This window comes from Cynocephalus volans, chromosome X (genome assembly GCF_027409185.1).
Source record: "Cynocephalus volans isolate mCynVol1 chromosome X, mCynVol1.pri, whole genome shotgun sequence".
Classification (NCBI taxonomy): Eukaryota; Metazoa; Chordata; class Mammalia; order Dermoptera; family Cynocephalidae; genus Cynocephalus; species Cynocephalus volans.
In genome coordinates this window covers 177617923-177627987 of record NC_084478.1, presented here as the reverse complement: position 1 = coordinate 177627987, position 10065 = coordinate 177617923, and the positions used below count along the sequence as shown (strand labels likewise).

General features: G+C 56.5%; 1 pseudogene; it reads right to left on the bottom strand.

Moving 5' to 3' along the window:
- Positions 1 to 660: 660 nt before the first annotated feature.
- Positions 661 to 1703, bottom strand: LOC134368636 (melanoma-associated antigen 8-like; annotated as a pseudogene).
- Between the last annotated feature and the right edge of the window lie 8362 nt (positions 1704 to 10065).

Below are 10065 nucleotides of genomic sequence, written 5' to 3'. Positions count from 1 at the left end.
CCCTGTGAGCCTCAGGTTCTTCATGTGTGAAATGGGTTTGATAATGAGTTTGTCTAGTAGGACTGTTGAAATGTACGGAATGTATGCAAAGCTCTTGGCACAGTGTCTGACATGTATTAGATTTTTAATGATTGGCAGTTATCTATATCAATATTTGGATAGTGATAGATCTTACTATCCTCTCCTCTGAGAATGTTATTGTTTTGGGTGTCATCTAGGAGGCCTCAGAGATTATGCAGCACAACAGTACGAGGAATACCAATTCAGCACTAAACGTTGCTTCAGAGATAGAACTCGGTAAGATTTCCCTCCTGCATGATCTATTATTTATTTCATGTGGGTGTGCAGGAGTCTTCCCCAGCTGGATGCAACTCAAAGCTTGTAGAATCTGAGTCAAGGACAAAACTCTTCCCATTCTCCCAGGTGCTCTTCCATTCATACCCCTATTTTCATTAATCCCCCTCACCACCAAAAGTCTGGCCCTTGCTAACAATTGGCCAAATTACCCTCAAGACAACCTAATTAAAATGCCATTTTAATGGGGCTGGCTCTGCTTCCCCAGGCCAGGCAGAAGAGTTCCTGGCCAGTGGCTTCTGGGCCTCACCTCATGGGAGGTTCACTCTTATCTCTCAGGAGACCCTTGTACGTGGTGGGTATAAGTCACCTGCTTCCTACGCTGTGTTCAGCCGCAGCTGGGACAGGAGTGCAGGACACTTCATGTCTCAAAGCCTCCTCATACGAGTATGGTAGTGAACTGGGGACGGTACTACTGAACTTGCCCAAATGCTCCAGAACTTTCATCTTGGTGGTTTCAGCGTGGGCACGCGGGCCCCACAGGAACTCATAGCGTGCAGGATCACTGTCGGGCACCTGCCGGTACTCCAGGTAGTTTTCCTGCACCCAATCTTCAGTGATGAGCTTCCTGGGCTCCCCGTAGAGGGAGTGCTCGCTCCCAGGACACACCCCCAGCACACTCAGCGCTTCCCACACGATCTCCTCGGAGGTGCAGTTGCCCTCCATGAAGATCAAGCCCAGGATGTTAATCAGGAGGCCGGTCTTAGGCATGCTTTGGTCATCACTCTGCATCCCATCGTAGGTGAGGCCCAGGCAGATGCTGAGGCTGTAGGCGTGGCCGGCAGGATCCACTTCCTTCACTTCAATGCCATAGACCAGCTCCAGGCACTTAGAGACTCTGCTGAAGATGGCAGGGAATTGGTCCTCGTAACTTTTGAGGACACCATTCTGCATTTCTTCCTTTGTGATCGGCTCCTTCATTCGATACTTGAGGAGCAGGAAATTAAGCAAATCACTCAGCTTCTCCCGTGGTACATCCTGGAGCAAGGACTCAGGGACTTCCACGTCCTGCGAGGTGCTCGGGCCGCCTCTCCTTGGCTGCTGGGGCCCTCATCTGACTGGCTCCATGGAGTGGAGGCAATGGCAGTGGGGGATGAGGAGACATTCTGAGGACTCGGGGGAGGACTTGGTGTTCCAGCCGCAGGCACCTCCTCCGGGGTGCCCGGGATCAGAGGAGAGGTGGAGGCAGAGGAGTTGGAGTAAGAGGAGGAGGAGGAGGTGGTGAAGAAGAAGACCTCCACGTCTTCCTCATCACCAGGAACCTGCGCACCCACCAGGGACGGTTCCTCTCTTTGGGCCCAAAGGCCGTCCTCAAGCTTGCAGAGCTGACTCTTCTGACAATAAGGCATCACGACTTTCCCTGGGGACAGAAGACAGGAGTGAGGGCTGGAGTTGGGCGATGGGGACGCACAGGCCTGGGGGAAGGAGGGAGCAGGTGAGCGGCCTCAGCCTAGAACCACACCCTAGGGGGCTGTGACAAAGGCCTACTCACAGGTCTTCGCTTTAGGTGGTGCTTTGGGGCCTCACAGGGCTCCTGTCCTCCTGGTCGGCCTGTCTCCTGTGGACCTGAAGGGGGAATGAGACGGCTCCTCGGGGTGCAGCTGCCAGAGGTTGGGGCTCCGGCACTGACAGTATTGTGGGTGGGGCCGGGCGCTGCGGGATCCCCTCTGTCCCGGGGCCGGTGGGGCCCTCGGTCCTCATTCAGGTCACGCACCTCACCTTGACTCCTGCACTCCTGGGCCTTCTCTGCTGTCACCTGAGGACACTGCCTCACACCAAGGTCTCACCTCTCAGTTCCTGGAGCTCCTGTAAGAGGAACAGAGGAGGTCCTCAGGCTGCAGACTGCAAGAACACCTTGGGCTCCCAGTGCTGACAGGAGGGGTGGGCCAGACTCTGTGAGGTCCCCACTGTTCTGTGGTGAATGAATGGTCCCCTCCATACTCACTCGGAGTCCTCACCTTTCCCCCGGCAGGACCCAGACCCAACCCTTCTGCTGGCCCGAGAAACTCTCAGAACAAGAGCTCACACCCTTGATATGGAACAAAAAGCAGTGAGGGGCCCACGTCTGGCCACACCTGCCCAGGGCATCCCAGGGAGGACCGCAGGAGGTGCCCAAATTCAGTGGGATCCGTGTGTCATGCAGTGAGGGGTCTGTGTGATATCACCTTTATGTCTGGCAGGTCCTGGGACTCGCCCTCTGTTGACCTGAGGCCACGTGCCTTACGCCAAGGCCCTATCTCCATGAGACACCGGAAAAGGAAGTGAGAGCCAAAGCCCCCACTGTTCCCTGCATCTTCCCATGGCTGACAGAAGGAGCAGGGAGGGGCTGGGCTCCTGTGTGTTCTGGTGAGGGTGGTCCCCTCAGCCCTCACCTTGACTCCTGGTAGGTAGGGCCTGGGACACATCTCTGTTGATCTGAGCGTGGCCCTCTCAGATTAAGGTCCTCAGCCCTCTGAGACCCCTGAGCCAGAAATGAGGCTCAGTCTGAAGCCCTTCCCAGAGTCTCCTGGGCTGACAGCAGGGCCATAGTGGACATTTGTGGGACCCTCTTTAAGTTCTGGGCTGGGGGCACCTTCAGTCCTCACCAAAATCTCTTCTCTTGACAGATCCTGGGATCCCTTCCTCAGCTGATCAGATGTTTCTCCTGCTTCTGATCCAATCTCACCCCTAAAACCAAGGCCCTCAGCTCCCTGAAAAGGAAGTGACACCAAGCCAGAAGTGACAAGGTGTCACATCCTGCGGGTGTCACCCCTGCCTGGGGCTGAAGTGGACTCCGTGGGTCCCCTTAGTTCACCCAGAGGTGTCTCAACTTGGTTCCGGACAGAGCCTGGCACCTTGCCCCCTGTGCCCTGAGTCTGCCCCGTCACACTAAGGCTTGACTCCAGAGTCCCCAGAAGTGGCAGTGGAGAAGGGGGTTTCAGCCTGACAAGTCTGCCCCCGAGTGTTCCACGGGTGGCAGCCGGGGCACAGCTGGATGGTTCGGGGTCCCTCAGTTCCCCTTCAGAGTCTCACCTCATCTCTAACACAGACAGATCTCTGTCCCCTGGACAGTCTCTCCCCTGGACGCTCTATCCCCTGGAGGCTGTGTCCCCTGTACTCTCTGTCCCCTGGACACTTTCTCCCCTGGATGCTCTGCCCCCGGACACACTGCTCCCTGTATTCTCTGTCCCCTGGACAGTCCCTTCCCTGTGCGCTCTGTCCCCTGGACACTCTCTCCCCTGGATGCTCTGTCCCCTGGATGCTCTGTCCCACGGGTGCTCTCTCCCCTGATGCTCTGTTCCCTGGACAATCTCTCCCCTAGACGTTCCGTCCCCGGGACCATTTGTTCCCTGATGCTCTGTCCCGTGGCTGGTCTCTCCCCTGGACACTCTCTCCCGTGAACACTCTCTCCCTTGGAAACTTTCTCTCCTGGCCGCTCTGTTCCCTGGACACTATCTCCCTTGGAAACTCTCCCCTGGATGCTCTGTCCCCTGGAGGCTCTGTCCCCTGGAGGCTCTGTCCCCTTGAGGCTCTGTGCACTGAACAGTTCATTCATGGACACTTTGTTAAATGGACACTCTGTCCTGGAAGCTCCTTCGGCTGAAGCTCTGTCCCCTGGTCACTCTGTCCACTGGACACGTCATTCCTGGGACACTTTGTTCTCTGGACACTGTCCTAAATGTTCTCTCCTCTGCGTGCTTGGTCTTGCATCTCATCCCCTGGTTATTCTGTCCAATGGATGCTTGATCCCTTGTCCCCCATCCCCTAGGAGGAAGCCCTCTTCTGGCTCTGCCTGATTCCCTGCTCTGCTCTGTCACCCAGGGACTTTGAGAGCACAGGAAGGCTGTCCTGGAAGTGGGCACTGCTGTCCTCTGAGGGGCAGAGACAGCCATGTGGTCGTCCTGGGCTTTGCAGCCAGCAAAGGACCAGGACCTGGTCAGTTGAAGCAAAGATGAAGATCTCTAGTAAGTCAGGCAGCGACCTCAGTGAGTGACTGCCCCATGGGCAGGCAAGAGGCCCTCTCGTGGGGAGGCTGGCGGGAGGGGACGCTGATATCCATGCCGCTACCTCCTGGGTCCAAGATGCAAAAGGTCTCAGAGTCCCAGGAGCAGCAGGCCTGACGCACTAGGTGACGGGGGACACCCCTGGGGGAGATGGTGCAAATGCGGGCCCTCAGCATGGCCCCAAAACCTGAGCCTCTGCAGCGGGGAAAACCCTCCCATTCCTCCAACAGGGACCAAACTCGAAGAGAAAATCCGAGAGAGTGGCTTGGACCCATCCGAGCAGTTGGCTGCGTGGACGCTTCTGCAGGAGGAGAGGAAGGCCGTCCAGTGGGGACGGAGGGTGGGGCTCTGCAAGCAGCCATGGGCGGGAGAGCCGGGACAATTTCTCAGCGCTGTCAGGGCACGTGCTGAGGCAGAGAGCCTGGCTGAGTGATCCTGACGGAGCGTCAAAAAGGCTGGTCCAGGAGGTGGCAAACGCCGTCCACCCCAGGCAGCATGATGGGCATGGCTGGTGACAGCCTCAGTGCTGAAAGCTTTGGGCCACCTGGCAGAGAAGTCCAAGTGCAGGACCATGACTGCTCAGAGAGGACCTGGAAGGCGCGTGCGTGTGTCCTCTCTGAATAGAGATCCAAGTCTGCACATCCCGGGACACCCTCACGGGAGCCAACAATACCTGCATTTCAGAAGATTAGGACAAAACCTCTCACTCAGGTTTGGATGTGGCACCAAGTCTCAGGACAACGACGGTTCAGCACCCAGCGAGACAGTGTGCTGGCTTCGGGGGCCACCAGCCTGTAGGATTCCTGGCCTCTGGGGCCACCAACCTGTGGGGCTGCCGACCTCTGGGGCTGCTGACCTCTGACCAGCTGGCCAGCCTGCCCTCAGGTCATTAGCAAGCAAAAGGAAGCCCAGAGCCTTTGAGAACCAGCCTGACATCAGCCCCTAATGCCAGCTTTGAATTGTGCTTTGTTACTGTCCAGCAGCCAGTAGTGACACGTTACTATTAACTAACACACACGGGCTCACTCTCGGAGCTGTGCACTCTGTGGGGTTGGGCAAATGTCGAATGTCGTGTGTCCAACGTTGAAGTTGTAGTGTCACTGCCCTAAACACCCTCTGTGCGCCACCTGTCCACCCTTCCCTCCCTGACCCCTGCCAACCTGATCTCTTTACTGTCTCCATGGTCTTTGCCTTTTACAGGTGCCACGTGGCTGGAATCATACAGGATGCACCTTTTTAGATGTCCCCTCTCACTCGGCAACACGCATTTCATGTTCGTCCATGTCTTTTCGTAGCTCGATAGCTTATTGCTTTTTATTGCTGAGTAGCGCTCCACGGTGTGTGTAGCAGAGCTTGTTTCCTGCTCACCTACCGGAGGACGTCTGCTTGCTTCCAAGCTGTGGCAACTAGGAACAGAGCTGCTACAGACACGTGTGGGCACGTTTCTGTGCGGACTTAGCTCTTCGGCTCGGTTGCTAAATGCCAAGGAGTGTGATTGCTGGGTCGCAGCAGAAGAGTGTTTAGTGCTGTAAGAAACTGCCAGTCGCCTTCCAAAGCCACCGCACCGTTGTGCATTCCCAGGCTCTCTTTGCTTTCTTTCTTTCTTTCTTTTTTTTTTTTTGAACAATTTCTGTAACCCGCTACTGTCTGCCTAAACCAACAATACTACCTTGTTTCCTGTGGATTCCTTAAAGAGCCGTGGGGAGTTTAGTCTCCCCAGAAGGTCTGTCTACCCCCGAGGGCTGTACCAGCTTCCACCCAACAGACCAAGCCCTGATAATGACGCTGTCTGGTATCAAAGGCGTCCCCCTTAGACCTCACAGTCAGCTCAGCATAAGCAGTGCCACGGTGACCTCCCTCACCCTGTCCCCTACCCCCTCCCTTTCCTCAAGGCCGGTGCGTTCTGATAACATCTGGCACAAAACAGGGTCTTGGGAAAAACCACGAAGCCTGTAGTGTCAGAATAGCTGCCCGTCCCCGTCTCAGAACTCAGGCTCTTCCCCCAACCCCTCCTTGCTAAATTCAAACCCTATGAAGCTTCGCTAGTCTGTACGGGGGCAGAAAACTGAGCTTTCAGTCTCCCCTCCAGGTTCGCTGGAGATAAAGTCTCTGACGTGATAACGTGTGGCTCGGAGTCCCTTAGTCTGTTTGTCTCGCTGACCTGACACGCCCACCCTGGTCACGGGGGCTGCAACCTTTCAAACGTTCAGCAGAAATAACGTGGGTGCAGAGACACCACGCACACGTGGCAGCACTTCAGCACGTCGCCAGTCCCCAGCAAGCACCTCTAGCTGTTCATTTTGCTGTTCTTTCCGTTTTTCCATGGGTTAGAAAACTTTCAAAGTGCCAGTATTGGGTCAATGACCTAGTCAAAGGGGAAAGCCCTTCCTAGCACGGGTCTGTCGAGGAGACTCCCCTTTGAGAATCTGCCCCAGGGAGGAACTGAAAGGTCCTGAAGAAACGTGAGGATGGAGGTGCTCATCCCAGTGTTATTTACTGTAGAAAAATGTGAAATAAATGAAACACCCGTCAGTTCAATTGTACATTCAGGTGGTGAAATTCTGTGCAGCCCAGAAAGCCGTGCTTTTGGAACACGTTTGAAATGTTTGCACAAGGCGTGTACACGAGGAGGCTGCAGGAAGTGGGAGCTGGCACTCGGAGTACGGGGAGGCGGCTTTTGTTTCTTTGCTGGGCTGGACGCCTCGGGCTGCTGGGCTGGGCAGGCATCGTGCAGGAATCGGACACAAGCCCACCCCTGCGGCCCTTGCCGAGGCGTCGGCGGTGGGAACTAGAGGGCGTTTCGTGGTGAAGCCGTGGTGGGCTCCAGGCACCTGCAGACCCACCTGTGGCTCTGCCCCAGCAGGCCAGGTGGGTGACTTGTGGCTCTCCGGCCGCGAGGCAGGTGGTGCAGCTGAGGTTCTCATAAAAGTGGGCATTTGACGCCCCATTCGGAGCGCTCTCCTGGTTTCCCGTCTGCCCCAGCAGGGACGGCAGGGCCGGAAGACGGCCCTGGTCGAGGCAGGAGGAGGACGCAGAACCCGCTCGGAACCTTTGAATTCCACCCCCAGCGTCAGGGGCATTTCTGATACCAACGTGTACGTTTCCTCCCTCTGCAAGGGATCTTCCACTCACATGCTGGACACACCATCAGCAAAAGCACGTGGTTTACCAGCAGGACGAGAGGCTGCACGTGTACCTGACTTCCCAGTGTTCCCCGTGTTCCCAGATTTCCTGGTGTTCCCAGTATTCCCAGTGTTCCCGTGTACCTGGTGTTCCCAGTATTCCCAGTGTTCCCCGTGTTCCCGGTGTTCCAAGTGTTCTCCATCCTCACCAGTCGTGCTCAGCCGGGTCCACTCCCACATGACTAGGTTCACATTGGCCTTGCCCAGCTCCCGGAGCCCTGACGTGAGAGTCTACGCCTGGGTTGAGGTCCCCTCCCCTGTCCCCTGGGACCCGCTGCCCATCCCCCAGGTTGACCTCTCAGTCAGGAGCACCTTCCAACGGGCCTCACGTCCTCCCACGGTAATGAAGGTGGCCGAGTCCCTGTGGACCGTCTTCCTGGCTCCCAGACCAGGACTCGGAGGCCAGGTCCAGCAGCCCCGTTCCTTCACAGGAGGACAAGTCAGCACTTTGAAAACACGAGCCACGGGCCTCCACGTCTGAGACACTGGACGGCGCAGCAGGCAGAGCCGCTGCACACCCTCGTGTGCCCACACGCGTGGCGAGACCCTCAGCGTGCCCCGTGCTCCAGCGCCCCCGAGAATCAATGACTCGGTGTTTTCCGTTATCATTGGGGTGCCTGTTTGCTGGGGGGATGCAGAGTGCTGTGGACGGACAGTTTGGCGGCCCCTTAATAAGCTAAACACGGAGTTACCACGTGACCCAGCAATTCCAGTCCTGGGAATGTGCCTGAAGAATTGAAAACAGACGCTGAAAAAAAACTCGTACAGAAATGTTCACAGCAGCACCGTGCAGGAGAGCCGGGAGGTGGGAGCAGCCCGGGCGTCCGTCGATGGACGGACAGACAGACACGCGTGGTCCACCCACACAGTGGAATATTACTCAGCCATGAAAAGGAAGGAGGCCCTGACACAGGCTGCAACGTGCATAAACGTGAAACCGTCATTCTCAGTGACAGAAGCCAGACCCAGGGGAACACACAGTGCGTAATTCCATCTCTGCGAAGTGTGCAGATGACAAATCCACAGAGACAGGAAGCAGACTGGAGGTCCCCAGCGGAGTGGGACGGGGCGTGAGAGCTGAGGGGTAGGGGTGTCCCTTTGAGGTGAAGAAAATGTTCTGGAACTAGAGGTGGCGGTCACACAACATTGTGTGAATGTACTACATGCCTTGAATTGTAAACTTCAAAATGGCGAATTTTATGTACATTTACCACAACTTAATAAAAAACATTGTGTCTATCAGTGACTTAATACCAAGTCCTGGCCAGGGAACTGAAGTTCTGCAGAGATGCAGGATGGTTTCTGGGATGACGGGGTGACTGCGTGGGGACCGTGAATTGTGTGAGAGGCGTGGACAGCCCAGAGCCGAGAGGAGGTGGACAGAGACCCCAGGCCTGCCCTGAGTGCGATCCCTGAAACACGACAGGAAGACTGTGAGGATCTGCCACCTTTGTTATCGTGCTGTGAACCAGCTGCGTCGTGCACGGACGGCCGACCTTGGCGCAGTCCCTCGACACGGAGGCCGGCGGCTCGGGCTGGCCCGGGAAGCAGCTCTCGCTCAGCCAGTGTAGGGTCGAGGTGCGACCCCTCTCACCCCCAGGCCTGTGACCTGTCGGCAGAGCAGATGTCGTGGTCAGTCCAGGTGCTGTCGAAGCACCGTGTCACTGGCAGCGCGAGGCCACAGCAGCTCTAGCTACTTCTGAACCCGCACATTAAAGACACAGTTTTCATGTGACGCTGAGGTGGGTAAAGCGTTGGAAATGTTTGTTTTCTGGGTGGATTGATAAACAATCCCTGCCTGTCTGTGGACGTGACCCACCCTACCCAAACTTCCCAGAGCTTAGAGACAACCTCTCACCCCTGTCCTGTGCAGAAGCGGCACAAAAGCCACCTTGGGGACTCTGAGTATAAAAGACCTCATCAAACCTCGAAGACGTGTCCAGCCTGAGGCTCCTGCAACAGCTGCTCTGGGCTCAGGCCTTGCACTGCGGAGGACACGTAGAGGTCCGCATAGTCGGTCCCCCGAAGCAGCAGGATGTGACTCTGGACACAGGCATTTCCACCACGCAGAGCTGTGACCCTGCGAGCAGGGTGAGGTCTGACCCTCAGGACTGCGACCACCTTCCTGTTCTAGGGCCCAAGGCCTCCGGACTGCCCAGCCTGACCCCATGGTCCATACCAGCGTCTCCACGGCATCGCCAGCATCTGAATCCACACCTGCCAGCCGGCCTTGCCTCTCCTGCTGTAGTGAGTTCAGTAGTGTCCCCTATGCTCATGTCAACAGGGACCTCAGAATGGGACCTTATTTGGAAATAGGGTCTTTGCAGATGTAATTAGTGAAGATAAGACCATTCTGTATTAGGGTGGCACAAAATCCAATGACAGGTGTCTTCATAGGAGACAGAAGAGGAGACAGACACAGAGGAGAAGCCACGTGAAGATGGAGGCAGAGACTGGAGTGATGCGGCCACAAGCCCAGGGACGCCTGGAGCCACCAGGAGCTGGAAGAAGCAGGAAGAATCCTCCCCTGGAGCCTCTGGAGGGAG